General features: G+C 37.7%; 1 long non-coding RNA gene across 2 annotated transcripts in view; it reads right to left on the bottom strand.

Moving 5' to 3' along the window:
* Nucleotides 1-19,462, bottom strand: part of LOC135200924 (uncharacterized) — a 27,784-nt gene extending 8,322 nt beyond the window's left edge. For both annotated transcript variants that reach the window (XR_010311397.1, XR_010311396.1), the window contains exon 1: nt 19,261-19,462. This is a non-coding gene — a long non-coding RNA (uncharacterized LOC135200924). The remainder of the gene's footprint in view (nt 1-19,260) is intronic.
* Between the last annotated feature and the right edge of the window lie 565 nt (nt 19,463-20,027).

Raw genomic sequence — 20,027 nt, 5'->3', positions numbered from 1 at the left:
CCTCAGGATTGAAGTTTATGAGGGCATTCCCAGCCACTTCGAGAAACTAGATGTGGAACAACCACTGGGTGTTGGAATTGTACCCACAGTAGAGGATGTAGGGATTCTGGAGGGGCAACTGAAGGAGGTATTTGAGGAGCTTCTGTGTCCACCTCCTGGTTCTCCTGGCGAAGGGATAATACTGGATGAGTTGATCAAAGAGATCAACTCCTCCTATGTGCCTGTTGTAGTGCCCAATGACTGTAGGCCGCTGGACACGAAACTCCTCATACGTAACTCGACCCTGCCGACGTGTCTTCTTCCGCTGAACGATCTCTTCTTGGATGGGCTCATGACTCGTTGTAATCATGGGCACGAGTCGGACGCCCTCCCAACAAATGGCGAAGACATCTCCCTTCCGCCGCCACTTTGTCTCTCCCCTTGCCAGATGTTGCGGCTGGCTAGCGAACCTCTTGAGGACATTCGGGGCCCCAATGCACCAACCGAAGGGTACCACTGACATGCACACCTGCTTCATACAGTTCCTGGGCCAGGGATACCGAGTTATAATAATTATCCATAAACAGGTGGTATCACTGGTTACGGAAACGATCAGCAAGACCGAAGACAGTGTCATGCAGTGTGGAGAAGACCCTGGAATACACAGAGAAGTCCACGACATATCCAGTGTTGGACTCCGTAATAAAAAATAATTTCACACCATATTTCTTTGGCTTCTTGGGGTTGTACACTTTTATACTTAGATATCCTTTGTATGGCATCATCCCCTCATCCAAAGAAAGGTTCTTGGAAGGAACCACGAGAAACTGGCACCGTTCACGAATGTAGTCCAACACTGGGCGGACTAAGATGAGGTGGTCGGGGTTATTCCGGGGTATGGCCCTTCGGTTGAAGGCATTGAAATACCTGTCCAACGCCAGGAAACTATCACGGGCCATAATGCCGGGCACATTCGGCGTACTTAAAAAAAAATCCCGCCTCCAATATTGCCTGACGTCGGCAGCAGGCATCATTCCAAAATAAATGTGAAGCCCCAAAAAATGCACCATGTGCGTGAGGTTGCAGCCCCGCCAGCGATACGACGTCGTCGTCTGCAGTTCCTCATGGCAGTACCGAGTGTAATCCGCCGTCTCTGCAACGAGGTATTCCAGCAATTCCCACAACAAGAAGAGCTGAATGAACCCCAGTGCAGTGAGAGGCACAGGGACGGTCAGTCCAGGTGCTGTCTGGGTGCATGTTAGGTGGGGTAGGGTCCTCCAACCACCCCTCATCACTTTCGGACAAATGGCCTTCCCCTAAACTGCCGCAACGTTGCGACCTTCTACAGGCCCATGCGTGCTCGGGCACAACTTCGCACTTCCACCCTCCCTGCTGGCCCATCTCCCTCCCTTTCACCATCACTTTCTGTCTCATCCCCAACAGCAAAAATCGGTGCCTCCTCCTCCTCCTCCTCAGACTCTCCCTCATAGGCACTGAAACCACTAAATTCCAGCTCACTTTCAGGCTGTGGCTCCCTTACGGACAGTGTGGGCAAATATTCGTCATCACTGACATCGGGAGTGATGTCCTCGTCACTAGATGACCAACTGCCATCAAAATGAGGACTTTCGACCTGCTCTCGATCGAGCTCCAACAAGTATTCATCTATGTCCTTTTGTTGGAGGCCTCCCAAATGTTTATGAATGCCCCTCAGGACACCCCGATGCTTCCTGGGGGTCGTAAAAGGCAAAGGATGCGGTCTTTGGTCACTTTCGCCCACACGAGGCCACACAACACGGCGTTGAAAAGCTGGGTCACCTTGGGTGCTTGGTCCCTCTCCAGCATCCAAGTCTAAAACTCTCCTCACACGATCACTACCGACAGGCAATACATGTCTTTCACGGTCCTGACGACGTTGGGGCATCTCTGTGAACATCCTGTTGCGTCACAAATACGCTAACACTCGCAAAAGTTCTGCAAAACACGAATGCGGCAAGAGATCGCTCTCCGACAATGCGTCACTGATGCTAGTGCGAGAAAAAAGCAATTCGAGCATGCGTGCCTGGGTAACCTTGTAAACAAAACAACAGCGTGATCCGTGAACTCCCAGCATCCCTCAAGGCGCATGATTTAAAATTTTTTGCAAACTAGGCCTATAACTATTTTATCGCAAATATTTAAAAAAACTTTTTGTAGTCAACGTACTGTACGTCCACTTAGCACCCGACAGACTATTTTAGTCGACGTATAATACGTCCAGTCAGCGTTTAAGGGTTAAAGGACATTTCAAGACTGATGGATCATGCGACTGTTGCAACAGGAGTGAACGAACGAACCATATTTCTGCCGTATTTTAAATATATACAAAATTGAATGTCAAATATTTACCATGCCTTGCATGCATAAAATCAAAAGAAAATGTTCTTAATAAATAAAAGTGTAGCACATTTACAAATACAGTAATACTCAAATAACATGTATGTATTTTTTATTAGGCTGTGAACAATAAAACTCACTCACTCCCTCAGTACACTTATATGGGTATATACATATATGCTATATAAACAGCCAGACATATGAAATGAATAGGCTGTACATATATGTAATATGAAAGTCAAACAGCTAAGCATTTTAAATTTGAACCTTAAACCAAGGTCATGGATTAACTAGATAAACTTGTGTGAAATATGGTGTCAGCTGAGACTTGTAACACATTGCCCCTAAGTAAACAAGTTCCCAAAAGACTGGAGTATTGTCTCTCAGTTATATAATTTACTTTTCCCTTACCTCTATGACGGGTGGGGGGGAATGCCATTCCCCCCAAAATTAGGTCACTTACCCCTAGGTTAGGGTAGTGCCCTAAAAATTAAGCTGGAGATTGTACCCTTTGTTACAATGCACAATCCTAAATTACAGCATTATCTTTGGGACACTGATGTTTGCAGTGTTTGGTATCCATTGTTTTGGGACGTAACTGTAACTTGACTGAAAAATCTACTTTTCTCACGTTTTTTTTTTATTGATGTGACCCATAAGTATTGTTAGTTCTTTCAGCCCGACCTCCACAAGAAAATCCCCAGTTCCCCACTGTGGTCCCCAAGGATTGTTAGATTGGAAAAAAGGCAGGGTTGCAAAAAACAATTTTTTTTTTTAAACTAAAAACCTTGGTTTTTTTTTGTTTAAACCATGGTTTCTTTGGTTTCAACCATGAAATATATTTTTTTTTACGGTTTTATTTTTTGTGCTACTAGGTATGTTTTTTATGGGTTTATTTCATTTTTGTGCTACCCAGTATAAAACTAAAGCAATTTTAATGATAATCACACAATTCTGTGGCCTTATATGTATTTGACATACAAGTATGATTTATCCATACACTTTAAGAAGGATTAACAAAATTTAATAGTTCCATTATCTGCATGGCCAAAATTTACAATCTCATATAATATAATATATATAATATATATAGATATATAATATATTATATATATTATTATATATATATTATATTATATATATATATATAGTTATATACCTATATTATATATATTATATTATATTTATATATATATATATATATATTATATATATATATATATATATATAATTATATATTTATATTATATATATATATATTATATATATTATATATATATATTATATATATATATATATATATATATTATATATATATATCTATATATATATTATATATATATAATATATATATATTATAAAATATTATATATATAGTATATATTATATAACTATATATATAGTATATAATATAATATATATATATAAATATTATATATATTCATTATAATATATATATAATATTATATATATATATAAATTATATATATATATATATAAATATTATATAATATATATATAATATATATTATATATATATATAAATATATATATTATATTATATATAAATATATATATATATATATATTATATATATGATATATATATATTATGTTAAATATATATATATTATATATATATATATATATTATATAATAAATATATAATATATATATATAATATATAATTATATATATAAATATATATATATAATAATTATTATATAATATATATATATATATTATATATATAAATATTATATATTACCTATATATATATATTATATATATATAGTATATATATATAATAATATATATATATACACATCTTAGAACACTATGGTTGAAAGTCCAAATTTTTGGTTTAAAGCAATACTTCAAACAACTGCATATGAGAGAGAGAGAGAGAGAGAGAGAGAGAGAGAGAGAGAGAGAGAGAGAGAGAGAATGCTTTAGTTTTATGGATATGTCATGTCTAATACCTGTATCTGGTTTGTTTACAAGTTTGGATCTGATTGAGTAAAATATCAAGTTAACAATTTACCATTTTAAGGGTTATATTTTTATTAATGAAACTTTTCTGACTTTCTATATTCAAAATGGTTTTAATTTATTACATCTAAAAAAATGAATAAATACCAGATTTAAATAGCAGATTAATATGATTACATGATCATGGTCATTTAATCATAAATATGGCTAGTTGGCAACTGTAAGAACACTGCCAAGCTAGTGCTACTGGCATGTTACTCTAGTCACGGTAGGCTACAATGACACTGGTTGTTTTTCAATAATGTGCATGACTGCAAGTGGTCATAGTGCTAAAAACAACTGATCAACATGACAGGTAGAAAAGCAGACATTTGGAAATTTTATGAAAAAGTGGTGGTAGGCAGAAAGGGTTGTAGAGCTATATTTGCAAAAAATTCCACAAAGTAATGGAAGGGAAAATAGCAAGAATGAATGCTCATTACAGTAATTGTGTTGCCTTGGAAACTGGCGATGAAATTAGTAAGTAAATGTGTTATGGAAAGATGTTATGCTTCAGGGGGTAAATTATGCTAGACTAGGAAACAAATTGACACTGATGGACTAACTGTAATTTATTCATCAAACTTCATAAATCCTTGGAAATACCTAATATCAAGTAAGCTAGGTTAGATACTTTTGATATCAGAAGCCTAGGCTGATAATTTAATGAGTAAAGTTTGGCCTAGGCCTAACATCTGAATCAATAGTACTAAAATAATTATTCACTTCGAGGAAATCTGTGATTTTCGTAGAGAAACTTACAAAAGCTATTAGATCAGGTTACCAATAAAGATAGTACTGGGGTATGTTTTTAAGGCCAGTCAGACTCAATGCAGTCTGATTTTACAATTCCATCTGAATGCATATGCTTGGCCTTGAATTAGGTAGTTGATAGTCAGTCCTCCATTTACAGGTAATCTATAATTCTCTTTTTCTAAAATAAGGATAAATCTCTGACAGCAATTACATGCATTTGCAGGCAAGCCTATTTTTGTTTTTTTTTTTAATAACGCGGTCAGCAAGAATGTATGAAATCCCCGACGTATCAATACAAGTATTGTCAGATAGAAACGGATGTGGGAACGCCTAGTGTAGGGGGGGACAACCTCCCAGACGCATTGGATACATTGTTACCAATAATCTTTTTACTCTCAATTAACCTAACCTAACCTAGTTGGCCGTGTTTCCTAACTGGGGGGACGAAACCCCCCTCATGTGTAAAATGAAACTGGTGCCCCTTTAAACTGTAGTTAACCCCGGATGTGTTTTAGCAAAAACTCCTCTAAGTAATTCTGCCTTTATCTTATAAAATTCATAGACCTATGTGTTTTTGTCATTAAAGATTTGTTACAGTAAAACATATATATTAAGTTAAATATATCTTTTGGTTCAATTCTGCCATCCTGAACAAGTTGAAAATGATCATCTCGCTATTCGGGCAAAAATTATGACAAATATATATGTTTAATGTTCAGTAAACATCATCAACTATCGAAGTTTAGGCCACAAAAATGCATTTGGATGAAAAAGTACAATCAGATTGCACATTGTATGGCATAGTGGCATTGGCTATACTTAAGACATCATAGTAAGAAGACCTACGTCATATTATCCCTGTTAATACAAATTTAGACCTATTATTAAATTGAAGCTCATAAATACTAGAAATATTTATTCATAAACAGCATTATCGTCCAATTTTTATAATGAATAAAATATGTAATTATTTTCTCCATTAAGTCTATTCTTAACCTATTTTTTTGTAAATTAAAATACAAATGTAGGATAGACTATGTTTTTACCTAAACTTCATTTTATAATTAATCTGGAAAATTAAAAAATTGTCAGATTTAATCTTCTTATAAAGATTAGGAGTGTGCTGAAGTTTTGGCTATGGCATGCCAAAGCTTCGGCAGTTTTGCTTTGACTAGGGGCAATATGTTCAGAAGCTTTGGCTTCGGCAAACTATTTTCAATTGCCTAACACTATTAGGCTACTGTATTTTGATTACTGAAAGTATCCAAGTATTTTGCAATTTTTGAAGGCTTATTTCTCAGCCCAGAAATCAGGGATTACAGATTAACCTACACGAGGGATACTTTCCACTATATGAAATTTCTAGGCCTAGGCTAGGCTTATATGTGTAAAAGTTTGACATTCAATCAGACTCGTGGACCTAAAATTGTCATTCAGTCATAGTTGGGATATCAGCCGAAGTTTAGGTTTTGGTGAAGAGATTTTGGTCTAAGCTTTGGCGCATCCCTAATCAAGTCATCACCAAAATTATAGGTTTATATTAAAAAAATAAAAAAAAATTTCAAATTCAACCAAATTTAAAATCAAATAACTTTTAAACAACATATACCATAGTCTCTTTTCAAGTTATATAAATTTCAAGCAAAACTGTTACATGTTGATTACCATTGAAGCATAGACCTCTCATGACAATTTCAGATGTTGAGGAGCCAGAAGAGCAAGAAATTGAAAGCCTTAGAAATCCAGGACCACCGGATACTGAAATTGTTTCAAGTTCTAGTTCGGTATCTCAGTTAGGCCTAACTAGAAGTTCCTCTGCCCCTTGCACCAGTACACAAATGATTATTGATAGCTCTAGTTTGAGACTTTCTTACAAGTCTGATAAAAACTTGAAAAGATCAGCTGAATCCAAGGAACAGGTAAAATTAAAAAGAAAAATGGAAGGACACCAACTAGACAGATATTTTATAAAGAAGTGAAAAAGAAAAGCAAAGTTTTGGTAAGCAGCTAGCTAGATATTCATATGCAACAAATAGTAGCTTTAGAACAGTAGACAACCCTCAGTTTCTAAAATTTGTTCAACTGATACGCCCAGGATACAAAGTATCTACAAGGAAACAAATTGGTGAAAATTTTGAATGAAGTTTATGATGAGATTACTAAAAGGAAACTTCTTTTGAAAGGTCAGATTGCTTCAAAGGATTTAGATGGCTGGAGCAATATCCAAAATGAGCCAGTTGTGTGCGTGTCAGTTATCGATGAAAATTCAGTTACTTGGTTACGACTGTTGATACGTCTGGTCAAAAGCATGATGTAACATACTTATCTAGTCTTGCTACCAAAGTAATGAAGGAAGCATCTCAGGAGTTTGATGTACGGGTGCGCAGTTTTGTAACAGAATTCTGCTAATATGAAAGCCATGATGAAACAACTTAAAAAGGAGTTTGGCTGTAGCATTGCAACCTATGGATGTTCTTCACACATTGCTAACTTATTAGCTCATGATTTATATACCATATGTGAAATCCCATGTGGTAAAAATGATAAAGTATGTCAGGAATACTCATCTTCCCTCAGCAAGATACAAGGAAGCAGGTGGTAAAAAGCTGATAATGTCCGTTGAAACAAGGTGGAACTCTGTGTATGGAATCTTATCTTCAAAACTGGCCAATCTTGGCATCCATTGCTCTAGATGAACCCATTACTTCAAAGATAATGAACAAGAACATTAAAAGCAATGCAAAAGATTCAGCCAACCGACTAAAACCTGTATCTACTGCCCTATCTAATTTGCAAAGTGACAAGTGTAAAATAAGCGATGCAGTGAAGATTTGGAAAAATCTTGTACTTGAACTCAAACAAATACTTCCAGATAAAGAAATGGAGAAAGCCAAGAAAAGATATGATCAAGCAATTACAGATTATCATCTTGCTTACTTACTGGATCCCAATTTCCAAAAGGACGTGGAAAACATGCCAGAAGATGAAGAGTCTAAAGCAATGTCTTTAGCAGAAGAGGAATACCCATAAGTGATACTAATTATACTTATATTGAAAGCTAAAGCATTTCCTTCCGACAAAGCCTACTTGTTTGAGTCTTCAGTCATTTCTCAACTTACCCGTTGCTCCTGGTGGCGTGCATTAAAAGGCAAAATTGATATCAGTGTGATAGAAGATATCTGTGGTTTGCTTAATGGACTTACTTCAAGTGCAAGCGTTGAGAAAATCTTTTCTACTATTGGTTTGGTACACTCCAAACTCAGAAACACTGGGAATCGAAAAGGCTGGGAAGTTGGTTTTTTTTACACAGTTTTAAACAAAGACTATAATGTAGATGAAACAGACTAGTCTTTTATGTTTTGTAATGTTTGCATTTCCAGTGTTGATCAAGTTAACCTTGACGTTGAAATTTGTACTTTATAAACCAATTTTGTCTGAAAAATTATGCATGGTCAGAGGCTAGGATTTGGATGAAAGACAATTTATTTTTCTCATGTATTACAAGTCTTTTTATTATTATTATTATTCTTTAAAATTGTAGATTGATTTGATTTTGATTTTTGTTAACCACTGCTAACATTTGTGGTAATCACCACCAAATGTTTTTTTTTTTTTTTTTTTTAATTTTTTTTTTCTTGTTTATTTGAATCAGTCGTTTAGATCTAGGTACTTGAACTGGATGTGAATAACTGATTTTTTTCTTCATATATAACTGTGCTAACATTTGTAGTTAACACCAAATTGTGATTAGTTTTGAAATTTTTTTTTTATTTGGATGTCTTTTTTTACCTATTTCAACTTGAAATGAATAACTGCTCTCTCTCTGAAGCTATGATTAACATGATTGTTTCTTTTTATATAACTAACCTCCCATTACAAATTTCTTTTAACCTAATTATCTGAGGTTTACCAATTGTATGAATATGTTCAGTTACATCAAATGTTATATTATGGCACGGTAACACAAATATACTTTAAGATAGTTACAATTCAGAATGTTTTAGTAGGCTAAACAAGTAAACATTAACATTGCCAATTTTATTTGAAAATCCAAGTAACTGATAAAAATACCAAAAGTTGCCAAAAATATATATTACCTAAAAGTTATAAAGGAAACATTAAGACCCCCCCAAAAAATGAAAACCAAAAAAACAATGTTTTTTTTTATTGACTGGTTTAAACCATGGTTTAAATCATTTGGTTTAAACTGCCAACCCTGAAAAAGGTGTACAATTACTTAATGCCGCAAACATTAATGCAACATACATTGTGGTGCACTAGTCATGGGAAAAAAGCAAAATACAAAGGTTTAACAAGCTGTAAGTCATATTGGGGGTAAAATAATGCCATCCTGGCCTAATCAAGAATTCAACAAAGATATTTACGAATCATCCCTAAATACAAGAAAAGCTAACAAATATATGTAAGATTCAGTCATTAGTGGCTGCTAAGCAAATATATCTGGATCTAGTTGCACAGCAAATAAGATCAACCACCAATGTAGGAGAAGTTAAGATTACCTACAGTATTTCCCAGTACGTATTTGCTGCAGACGCTTAGCGTACATGTTATTGTATTAGTACATATTTTTCTTTCTTTGTCCACTTTTACCCACAGAGATGAATATGAGTCGGCCCATCTATTCTCATAAGCAGTGGTATCACTGTATGTCCCTAAAGAAACAACTATTAGTATGCATCTACTGATAAAATACATTAATATGTACATATTTGTTAGTTCCAAGCCTTAAATCATGTGAATTATTGGTGTTTTAATCACACCTTGAAAGAAAACCAAAGCACTACAAGAGCATAGAGATAATATATATATATATATATATATATATATATATATATATATATATATATATATATATATATATATATATATATATACAGGCAGTCCCCGGGTTACGACGGGGGTTCCGTTCTTGAGACGCTTTGTAACCCGAAAATCGTCGTAAGCCGGAACATGGTAAAAAATCCTAAGAAAACCTTACTTTTAATGCTTTGGGTGCATTGAAAACTATGTAAACTGCATTCTTGTTGTATTTTTCATCAAAAAAGCTTTCAAATATTGATTATTTTGCATTTTTGTGTCATATTTCATCTGCCAGATCAGTGTTGTAGGCGTCGTAACCCTGGAACATGCGTCATAACCCAGGAAATAATTTCTGATGAATATAATTGAAAAGCGCCTTAACCTTGGAACGTCGTAAGCCGAGACCGTCGTAACCTGGGGACTGCCTGTATATATAATCCACAGTAAAGAATTTTGACATCAGTAGGTAAGGTGTTTTGACCAAGTAAATAAAAATGCCTATAAATTCTGTTTACTGACAGAAGGCAGTAGTGGTTGTTTCTGACCTGTTAAAACCTACAGTATTACTTAACTTCCAAAAGACCAGATATCCCAAAAGATTTCCTATGAAATTTACAGGGAATCCTTCTAGTAGAAATATAACTTTTTCTTGTTTTGATTATCATTTAATACACTCTAAACTCTATGCTAGGTCATGAGGCATTTTATTTATGATGCCTTACGTAAAGCTAGTGGGCAGTCACTCCCTGCCATAAAGGACCATGTGCCCTAGGGTTCTTAAGTACATCATTATTCTAATAATTCAGCAGGCCCTTACTCACAATCCTTTGTGTTCAACCATGGTTCCGGATTAACGTTGAGGGATGGCCTACCTACCCTCGAGTGTGTACTGGTTTAACCATTCACTAATGACCAGAACGATCATCAAACGAACAAAATCACATAAAAACCATCATATAAACTTTCACAATTTAAATGTAATTAGCCCTTGAATTGAATATAGAATTTTAGACAGAGACCAAGCACAGGGACGAATGAGGTCAGTCAGCACTGAAATGGAAATTGACAGTAAAAGTTTGAAAGGTGTATTACGACGAAAGTCAGATGGAAGAATGAGAATATAGAAGTAGATAGAGTTAAAGGAATGAAATGGGTTGCAGCTAGGGACTGAAGGCACACTGCAGAGAACCTAAGTAATGCCTACAGTGCACTGCACGAGTTGCACTGACGACACTAACCCAGAACGGCGATAATTGGCCCTTGATTACATATTTAAGTCTATGCAAATTACAACAACAGCATGCCTATCTGGAGCAGGCACTCGCACACTCATCTCATGCTGCGCTTCCTTAACCTACCTCATTACGCTACACTTTGCTACACTTGCTTACATCAGGCCACAATCCACAGGTAATTAAAGTAAAATTTTACAAAGACATTTGTAAACAAATCTCCTCAATCACGACACTTTCCAGTACATCCAGTACAACGTTCAGCTTGGGATAGCCTATGCTGCATATTATCCTTCACCTGGCTATACCACATGTAGGCAAGCTTTGTAGTCTTAATGAGTTACACAAAATTAGGTGAGGCTGCCAACACTCATGGTGTAGGCTAATTTGCATTGACTAAATTATATCAGTGGCCTCACCCAGGGTAGATCTAGGGTACTATGCCGCGGCGCCCTTGACTATAGCAGTTGCAGTTTTTCTATGCAGTTTTACCTCCTGAGCAAGAATTTAAAGTAATATTTATTCGGACAACTGTAATTAACCCCCGGGAGCCAGTACTAAACACGGCGAAATACATTGGAGGCCCCAATCCCTAGTGGATGTTGTATCCGCGGTTACATTCCTTGCAGTCCGTGGGGAACTATTCTGTAGAATTACCTTACCCAGTAGCCTACCTCAGATGAACTTGGGACAATACATTTAACAGTAATTCTAAAGAATAGTTCCGCACGGACTGCAAAGGAACGTAACAGCGGATACGACATCCATCAGGGATTGGGGGGGCCAATGTATTTCGCCGTGTTTAGTACTAGCCCCTGGGGGTTAATTAGTAGTCCGAATAAATATTACTTAAAATTCTTGTTTAGGAGAGGTAATTCTATACAATAGCTCTGCCACTAATTTTTATAATATTTTTTTTTCTGATGAATTACTTTGTGCCTTATCTAAAGCTGACCTTTTTTTTGAGGAGGAACAGTATTTTTACCCTATTTGTTAACCTTTCCAATCTTGGGGGACCCCGGTGGGAAACCAGGGTTTTTGGGTGGGGAATGAATTAAAGAATCTGTTTTAACATACGAATAATGGCACATATAGAATTAGCAATAAGGCCACCAGCTAACCTAACCTAGTAGCCGTATCCTTACCTGCGCCCCGGCCGCCCCCGCGACCCCCCTTACACAGCCATATTAAATATAAGACAGCCTAAATCCCTTTGTGTAATTAGGTTGGAGGGTAAAGGTGAGCTGCCATCTTTAAGAATGCATGGAGCCTATCCAATACTTTAAAATGCAATTTAAAATATGCAAGAGCCAAGTATCCAACAAACTGAGACAAGAACTTGGGAGAAAATCCACATAAATTGATGTCAAAGTAGATGGTAAATGAGAAACCGCACCAGAAGTTGAAGGTTCACACGCCTCCATGGCGGTGGAAATTGTGTGAAGTGTCGAAAAGTGTTAGTTTCCTAGTAAAACTGTCACCTGATTGGGTATTCAAGTCACGTGATTCTAGTTTTGTTAAAATGCTGGTCCCAAGTAAAATGTGGATAATCTTCATTGGTTAAAAACTATGACGTTTGGGTGATGTCTTGCTACGTAGAATACAGTCAATGATGTGATAATGACATAATTATGTTTTTAACGTACAAACGAACGAACGAGAGCTCAGTCTGAAGAGGAATTTGAGTGTTATGAAGTCGAGGGACTTAGTTTTTTTCAGGTGGGTCGAATTTAATTTAGATTTTTAAACCACTTATAGACCTAGCGCCGCTTAGATTTATACATCAAACGAAACCTTGGACTTCCTTCTTTTTAGTGAAAGTACTTAAATTTGATAACTTGCTGGCGGAGCAAACGGTGGTATTTCTACAGAAGCAATCCGCGGTGGCTTAGACTATGGCAATTGACTGATTCCTATGTTATTTGAGTTACTGTACAAGATTTAAAAGTAATATCCATTCGGCCGGCTGTAACTAAGCAGTAATTGACCTTTGAAAGTTACATAATAGCCGCACCAAACTCAAAGGTATATTAAAGTTTAGTTCCAACCAAACGAAAAAAATATTCCTTACAACCCTTATAAAGCAACTAAAATAACATAGAAAATGTCAATTGCCATAGTCTAAGTCACCGAAGAACGGTCCTGTAGGAAGGTACCAAGTATTCGTTACGGTGAAGGAAATGTAAACACAGCCGCCATGTTTAAATTCCCCAACCACCACGGAGCCATATGTTCACTAAGGGGGGGGGTGGGGGGGGGGGGGGGGTAATGCACAGGGGTGGGAGGGGTAAGGTGGAAGGTACGAGTTGTCTTAGCAGCTCCCCACTGAATAGTAACATACCTTGACGCAACTTTCGGCGAAAGCCTAACACTCACTTTCCTAAAACATAATAATTAAGAATAATGTTTGGACCTTACCTTAAAGGGGTGGAGGGTACAAAGCAGCAGCTGCTTTTAAGAATGCGTGGAGGCGGGTCTTGGGTTCCTCAAAATGCAGCTTGAAATAAGCAACAGCCAAGTACCCGATGAAGTTATACATTCTCCTCCCGTATCTGGAGTCGACTGAATGGGGGCAAAAGACCTGCTTTCTCAGGAGGCCGTGGTCCTGGCAAAAACTGATTAGTCGATCATAATTACCTGAGTAAAAGGCAGAAAAATCTTTGTAACTCATGTAACAATTGTTACATGAAGTTGGCAAAGAGTTCCTGGTGAGGGGCTGGGGCGAGCGTGAAGTAGATGCAGCAGTGGATGTCATGGCGGCAGATTCAACAGTGTTGGAGTTCAACAGTTAGGAGGTGGCAGGAGGCCAGACCGTAGAAAACAGGGTAGGAGAGGTGGGGTGTAGTAAAAATGCTTTGATGCTATTGGTTGAGGCAGGGTGGGGCTGAGGTAAATGAACAAGCACTTAACAAGATAAGTTGGCAATGTTAAGGGTAATAAAAGTAAATGGGTAGTTAAGGAACTAAATGTAAATGTGGGATGGGTTCAAAATATGAAATAATACAAATACATATATAACGGGCCCAGGAGGGGGTGGGATTTAAGTCCTGGTGGTAAATGTGTAATAGGGCCTATAGTAGTTTTAATAAATACAAAAGACCAAATTAAACATAGGTTAGCATATAACAAAACTAATTAAACTTGTAGGGGATGTTGCCTGACCAGGGGTGGGGTTGGGCCTGCTGTAACCCCCCTTAATGAACCAAACCAACCTAACATAACCTAACCTAGCAGGGGATGTAACCTTACCTAGTAGGGAACTTAACCTAGTAGGCAATGTTGCCTGACCAGGGGGGCTTTGCCCCCCATACCCCCCTTAAAGCCTAACCTAACCTAGTCGGAATGTAACCTAACCTAACCTAGTAGGGAACATTGCCTGACCAGGGGGGCTTCGCCCCCCGTACCCCCCCTTAAAGGCCTAACTTAACCTAGTAAGGACGTAACCTAACCTAACCTAGTAGGGGAAATACTAGGCCTAACCTTACCTAGTAAGGAATGTAACCTAACCAACCTAACCTAACCTAGTAGGGAATATTGCCTGACCAGGGGGGCTCTCGCCCCCAGTACCCCCCCTTAAAGGCCTAACCTAAACCTAGTAGGGACATTGCCTGACCAGGGGGGCTTCGCCCCCCGTACCCCCCCTTACAGGCCTAACCTAAACCTAGTAAGGAACGTAACCTAACCTAACCTAGTAGAGAAATACTAGGCCTAACGTAACCTAGTAAGGAATGTAACCTAACCAACCTAACCTAGTAGGGAATATTGCCTGACCAGGGGGTTCGCCCCCCGTACCCCCCTTAAAGGCCTAACCTAACCTAGTAAGGAATATAACCTAACCAACACTTAACCTAGTAGGGAAACATTGCCTGACCAGGGGGGCTTCGCCCCCCTGTACCCCCCCTTGAAGGCCTAACCTAACCTAGTAAGGAACGTACCTAACCTCAACCTAGTAGGGATATACTAGGCCTAACGTAACCTAGTAAGGAATGTAACCTAACCAACCTACCTAACCTAGTAGGAATATTGCCTGACCAGGGGGGCTTCGCCCCCCCATACCCCCTAAAGGCCTAACCTAACCCTAGGTAAGGGATGAACCTAACCTAACCAACCAACCTAGTAGGAACATTGCCTGACCAAGGAGGGGCTCGGCCCCCCCGGTACCCCCCCTAAAAAGGCCCTAACCTAAACCTAGTAAGGAACGAACCTAACCTAACCAGTAGGAAAATTACTAGGCCCCCTAAACGTAACCTAGTAAGGAATGTAAACCTAAACCAAACCCCCCCAACCTAATCCTAGTAGGGAAATTGCCTGACCAGGGGGGCTTCGCCCCCCCGTACCCCCCCTTAAGGCCTAACCTAACCCTAGAAGGAACGGTAAACCAACCTCCTAACCTAGTAGGGAAATACTAGGCCCTAAGTAACCTAGTAAAAAAGGAATTGTAAACCTAACCTAACCTAGTAGGAATGCCTGACCAGGGGGCTTCGCCCTCCCGTACCCCCCCTTAAAGGCCTAACCTAACCTAGTAAGGGAATGTAACCAAAAAACCTTAACCCCAACCTAGTAGGGAATATTGCCTGACCATGGGGCTTCGCCCCCATACCCCCCTTATTTTTAAAGGCCTAATCTAACCTAGTAAGGAATGTAAACCTAACCAAACCTAACGTAGTAGGTAACCAAGTAGGGAATGTAACCTAACCAACCCGCCCCCCCTCCCCCCGGTATCCACCCTTGAAGAACTAACAACAATAGCCTAACCAGGTAACCCCTTCAAGGAAGTAAAAACTAGTAGGTAAACCAACATATAACAAACTAAACCTAAGGGTATGTTGCCTAACCGGGGGAGGGGATTCGGCCCCAGTAGGTAAAATGGACATATAAACCTAACTGTGATGGGTGTGGAAGTGTTGTAAAGTGTTAAAAGTAACCATACATAAACTGCATAATAGTAAGGAAAGTGGAAGGGAGGTGTAAATTGTAATGTCTGTAAAACTGTATAATGGAATATATTTAAATGTAGGTTTTTATAATAATAATGGCAAACTATATATTTATATGTTATATATTTAAATGTAGGTTTTATAATAATAATGGCAAACTTTAATCTAGGTATTGGTATCGGTGAGAAATGCATTGTAAATGGTGTAACGTAAAGAGCCAGTCGTGAATACTGGAAAGGGGAGGGATTGACTTGTGTATAATGATATAGGGAGTGTGTATGTAATATGCAACGCAATGTGCAATTTCACGTAACAGGTAGGTAGGTAGGTAGGTATCGAAACGTCCTAAAACTGAGTTCTATATCAACACGTAGGATTTTTAGGTGTCTGTCCTCAATTATAACATAATATTTCAAGTTATATATGGTGAAATGATTAGGTGGGGATATTTCAAAACAGTTATTATACAAATACTATGGAAAAAGGAAAAGGAATAAACACTAGAATTCAAATAACATGTTTAATAAACAAATTAGGTAAATGCTTTCATGTAACTCAACGTATGGTTACCAGCCAGGGTTCCCAGATAACACCACTACCAACCAGCCAAAGTCTACCATGAAACCAGCCAAAATCCGCCAAATGAAATCCAAACCAACCCAAATAACCGGCAAATATATGTGCGTTATATTTATCTTTATAAATGCATATTTTTTATCATATATGCTTGTATAGCGGCATCATAGTTTTAGTTAGATAATATAAACTAATATAAGAATACAGGAAAAAACGAGAATGAATTGAAATTTTGAAATGAGGCTCGTTCTCCGAGAATCCGGCAGCCTGTTTTGTGGTCATCTGGTGTGTGTGTGATTTTTATTTTAATTCCATCTACATATTTTTGCTTAAATGTTACCAAGTTTTTTACTGAAAACTATTCAAATTCCCAGATTTTCCTGAAAACCTTCAAAAATTCCCAATCTGGGGAGAGATTCCTCAAACGTGGGATCAGTGTTTAGCTCAAATAGAAAGTGTTTGAAAACCAGCCAAAATACCACTAACCAGCCAAAGTGAATTTTTACCCACCAAATTAGGAAAAAAAGCCAAATTTGGTGAGAAACTGCCAAATCTGGGAACCCTGTTACCACCCAATCCTTCACTCAGTCCGGTAGCAATGTAGGGGTCATACTGTAACATGTTTGGCTAAATACATATATCCCTCCCGTAAACCCCCATTTCTTTCCTCACTAAGAAGTCTGAGTTTAGGCCAAAAGCTCCCTTACAGTTAGCACATGCGCAGTAGCATTAGCGCATGCGTAGTAGGATTCAGTGTTGTGGTAGTAGTAGTAGTAGACGAATATGGATGTGGAACGGCTCCACTATCGCTAGTTTTATTTCTTATTTCCGCCTGTATTTCGTGTTTTTAAAAGTGATAAATGTGGGAAATACCACAATAACACGGCAAAATCTCCCCCAAGTCCGGTAGCAATGTAGGGGTCATACTGTAACGTGTTTGGCTAAACACATATATCCCTCCCGTAAACCCCCATTTCTTTCCTCACTAAGAAGTCTGAGTTTAGGCCAAAAGCTCCCTTACAGTTAGCACATGCGCAGTAGCATTAGCGCATGCGTAGTAGGATTCAGTGTTGTGGTAGTAGTAGTAGTAGACGAATATGGATGTGGAACGGCTCCACTATCGCTAGTTTTATTTCCTATTTCCGCCTGTATTTCGTGTTTTTAAAAGTGATAAATGTGGGAAATACCACAATAACACGGCAAAATCTCCCCACAAGTGGTTTCTTCCCACCCAAAACCCCGGTTCCCACTGGGGGTCCCCCTTACCGTGGGATAGAGTTGGGGTTTTGTCCCCACCCAAAACCCCGGTTCCCACTGGGAATCCCCTTTAACGTAGGATAGAGTTCAAAGGTAAATTAGAGTCGTCCGAATAAATATTACTTCAAATTCTTGTTCAGGAGGTAAAACTGCATAGAAAAACCGCAACTGCCATACTCTGGGCCGCCGCAGATAGGTACACTTGATCTACCCAAACGGTAAGAAATACCGGTAAAACTGCATAGAAAACCGCAACTGCCATATTCTAGGCTACCACGGAATATTACTATAAATCTACCCATTTAACAAATTTATCATGATTACCAGTTGTTTTAGACAGTCCTTCACTAAGGCACCAATATCAGAAAGCTTTTCACACTTAAACGGGTAAATGACCGATCGGCGACATAGCAGCCACTTCCCAAAAAAAGCACTAAGTAGTATGCCATTACTATTTCGTAGTTTTAAAGAGCATAGAGGTCTCTAAGTGTTGCCTGGATATGCCACAACTCTTGACTGATGCATATGACAGAGAACTCAATTTAACCTACTACCTACTATAATTGGCTCAAACACTAACTAGCCTAAATCAGAAACACGTAGTGACATCCCTAACGCTAATTCATTAGGCTAACGTGGGCTACATTTAATTTCATTAGACTACCTACACTCCACGATTGGTAAATAAAAACTTCAGATGTCAATCCTCAAAAAGGCCCTCAATTAGTATCACCTTTCACAACCTTTGGTTTAGGCTACTACCTAGGTATTACACTCAAAAGTGTAAAACATACTAGTTTAGTCTAACTTAGCGTGAAATGATCGTAACATTTCACAACAAAATTGTCGGGTCGCTACGTTAGTTAAAAAGGCTCTAAATTGGCCATACCAAGGGCAAGTTCACAAAAGTACCTAGCATAGGGTAACCTACCGAAGTGTCTTGAAGTTTATAGGCTAGGTAGCTAATCTCCTACCTAAATGTCTTTGGATTTAAGCTTTAAAAATTACCTGTCCTATTAGACATCTCTGGCAACTGCGGCATAACTAAGCGATGGTCTTAAGCATAAAACTGGACTGGAAAAGTTTCATTCTTTAGCAAGTTACCGAAAAATACGGTCGGCCATGATACTTGCGTCAAGTACCTAGGACAGGGTAAAATTTCCCAAAGAGTTCCCATTGACAACCAAATCAGGGCAAAAATTACTAAAAATTTGCGACTAAACCAAAATATACTTTAAAAACGATTCTAGGTTAAAAGGTTGATTAAACGATGAATAAGTATAACACTAATACTACCTTGAAAATCGAGAAAAAATGTACACATTCACAAGTCAAGGGATCCTCTGATGAAGGTGTGACGACGGAGAACCAATAAGGCAATAACCATGGCTATTGGCCAACTTCCGGACTCCAGAGTCCAGAGTTCCAGAGTATTCAGTCAGGCATCTAGTTTCAGTGACAGCCGGATGGCTTGTGACCCGGTTGACTTGGCCAGCTGATGTACTAAAATATCTTTCTTCCAAAATTTCTTCATTAAATCTTCAAGTAGCGTCTACATTTATAGAAGAAGAAAAATTTTGAAGAAGGAATAATTAACTATAAACTGATGAAAGCAAGTTTTATAGAACTGTAACAGAAAGTGGGAAGCGGGAAATAAAAGAAAACGATAATAAAATTGTGATTGAAATAGCTAATTGCTTATAATATAAATACCACAGATTATTTATGTGAATACTGACTTACTGTATACTTAGAAAATCTGATATTAGTCACGAACAATAGTAAGAAAACTTAAAATTAACAACCTAGCCAGAAATAACATGGGACATAGATTTGTAAATTGCTGAAAAATAACGAATTTCCTTACGTTTCTGGAAAGTTTCAAACAAATAGAGAGGGAAATACAAAATTGAATTATTTGAAAGCCACGAAGAGGGAAAAAAAGCGAGTAAATGTGGATGATTATACAAATAAAGTTCACTCAATCAATCTTATATTTAATAACAGCCACAACTTAAAGCTATTTATTCGAAAAAACTACATACTATATATGACTAACAGAT

Source organism: Macrobrachium nipponense, chromosome 27 (genome assembly GCF_015104395.2).
Source record: "Macrobrachium nipponense isolate FS-2020 chromosome 27, ASM1510439v2, whole genome shotgun sequence".
In the NCBI taxonomy this organism is placed as follows: Eukaryota; Metazoa; Arthropoda; class Malacostraca; order Decapoda; family Palaemonidae; genus Macrobrachium; species Macrobrachium nipponense.
The sequence above is the reverse complement of the archived record's forward strand: the minus strand, read 5'-3'. Positions and strand labels throughout refer to the sequence as shown.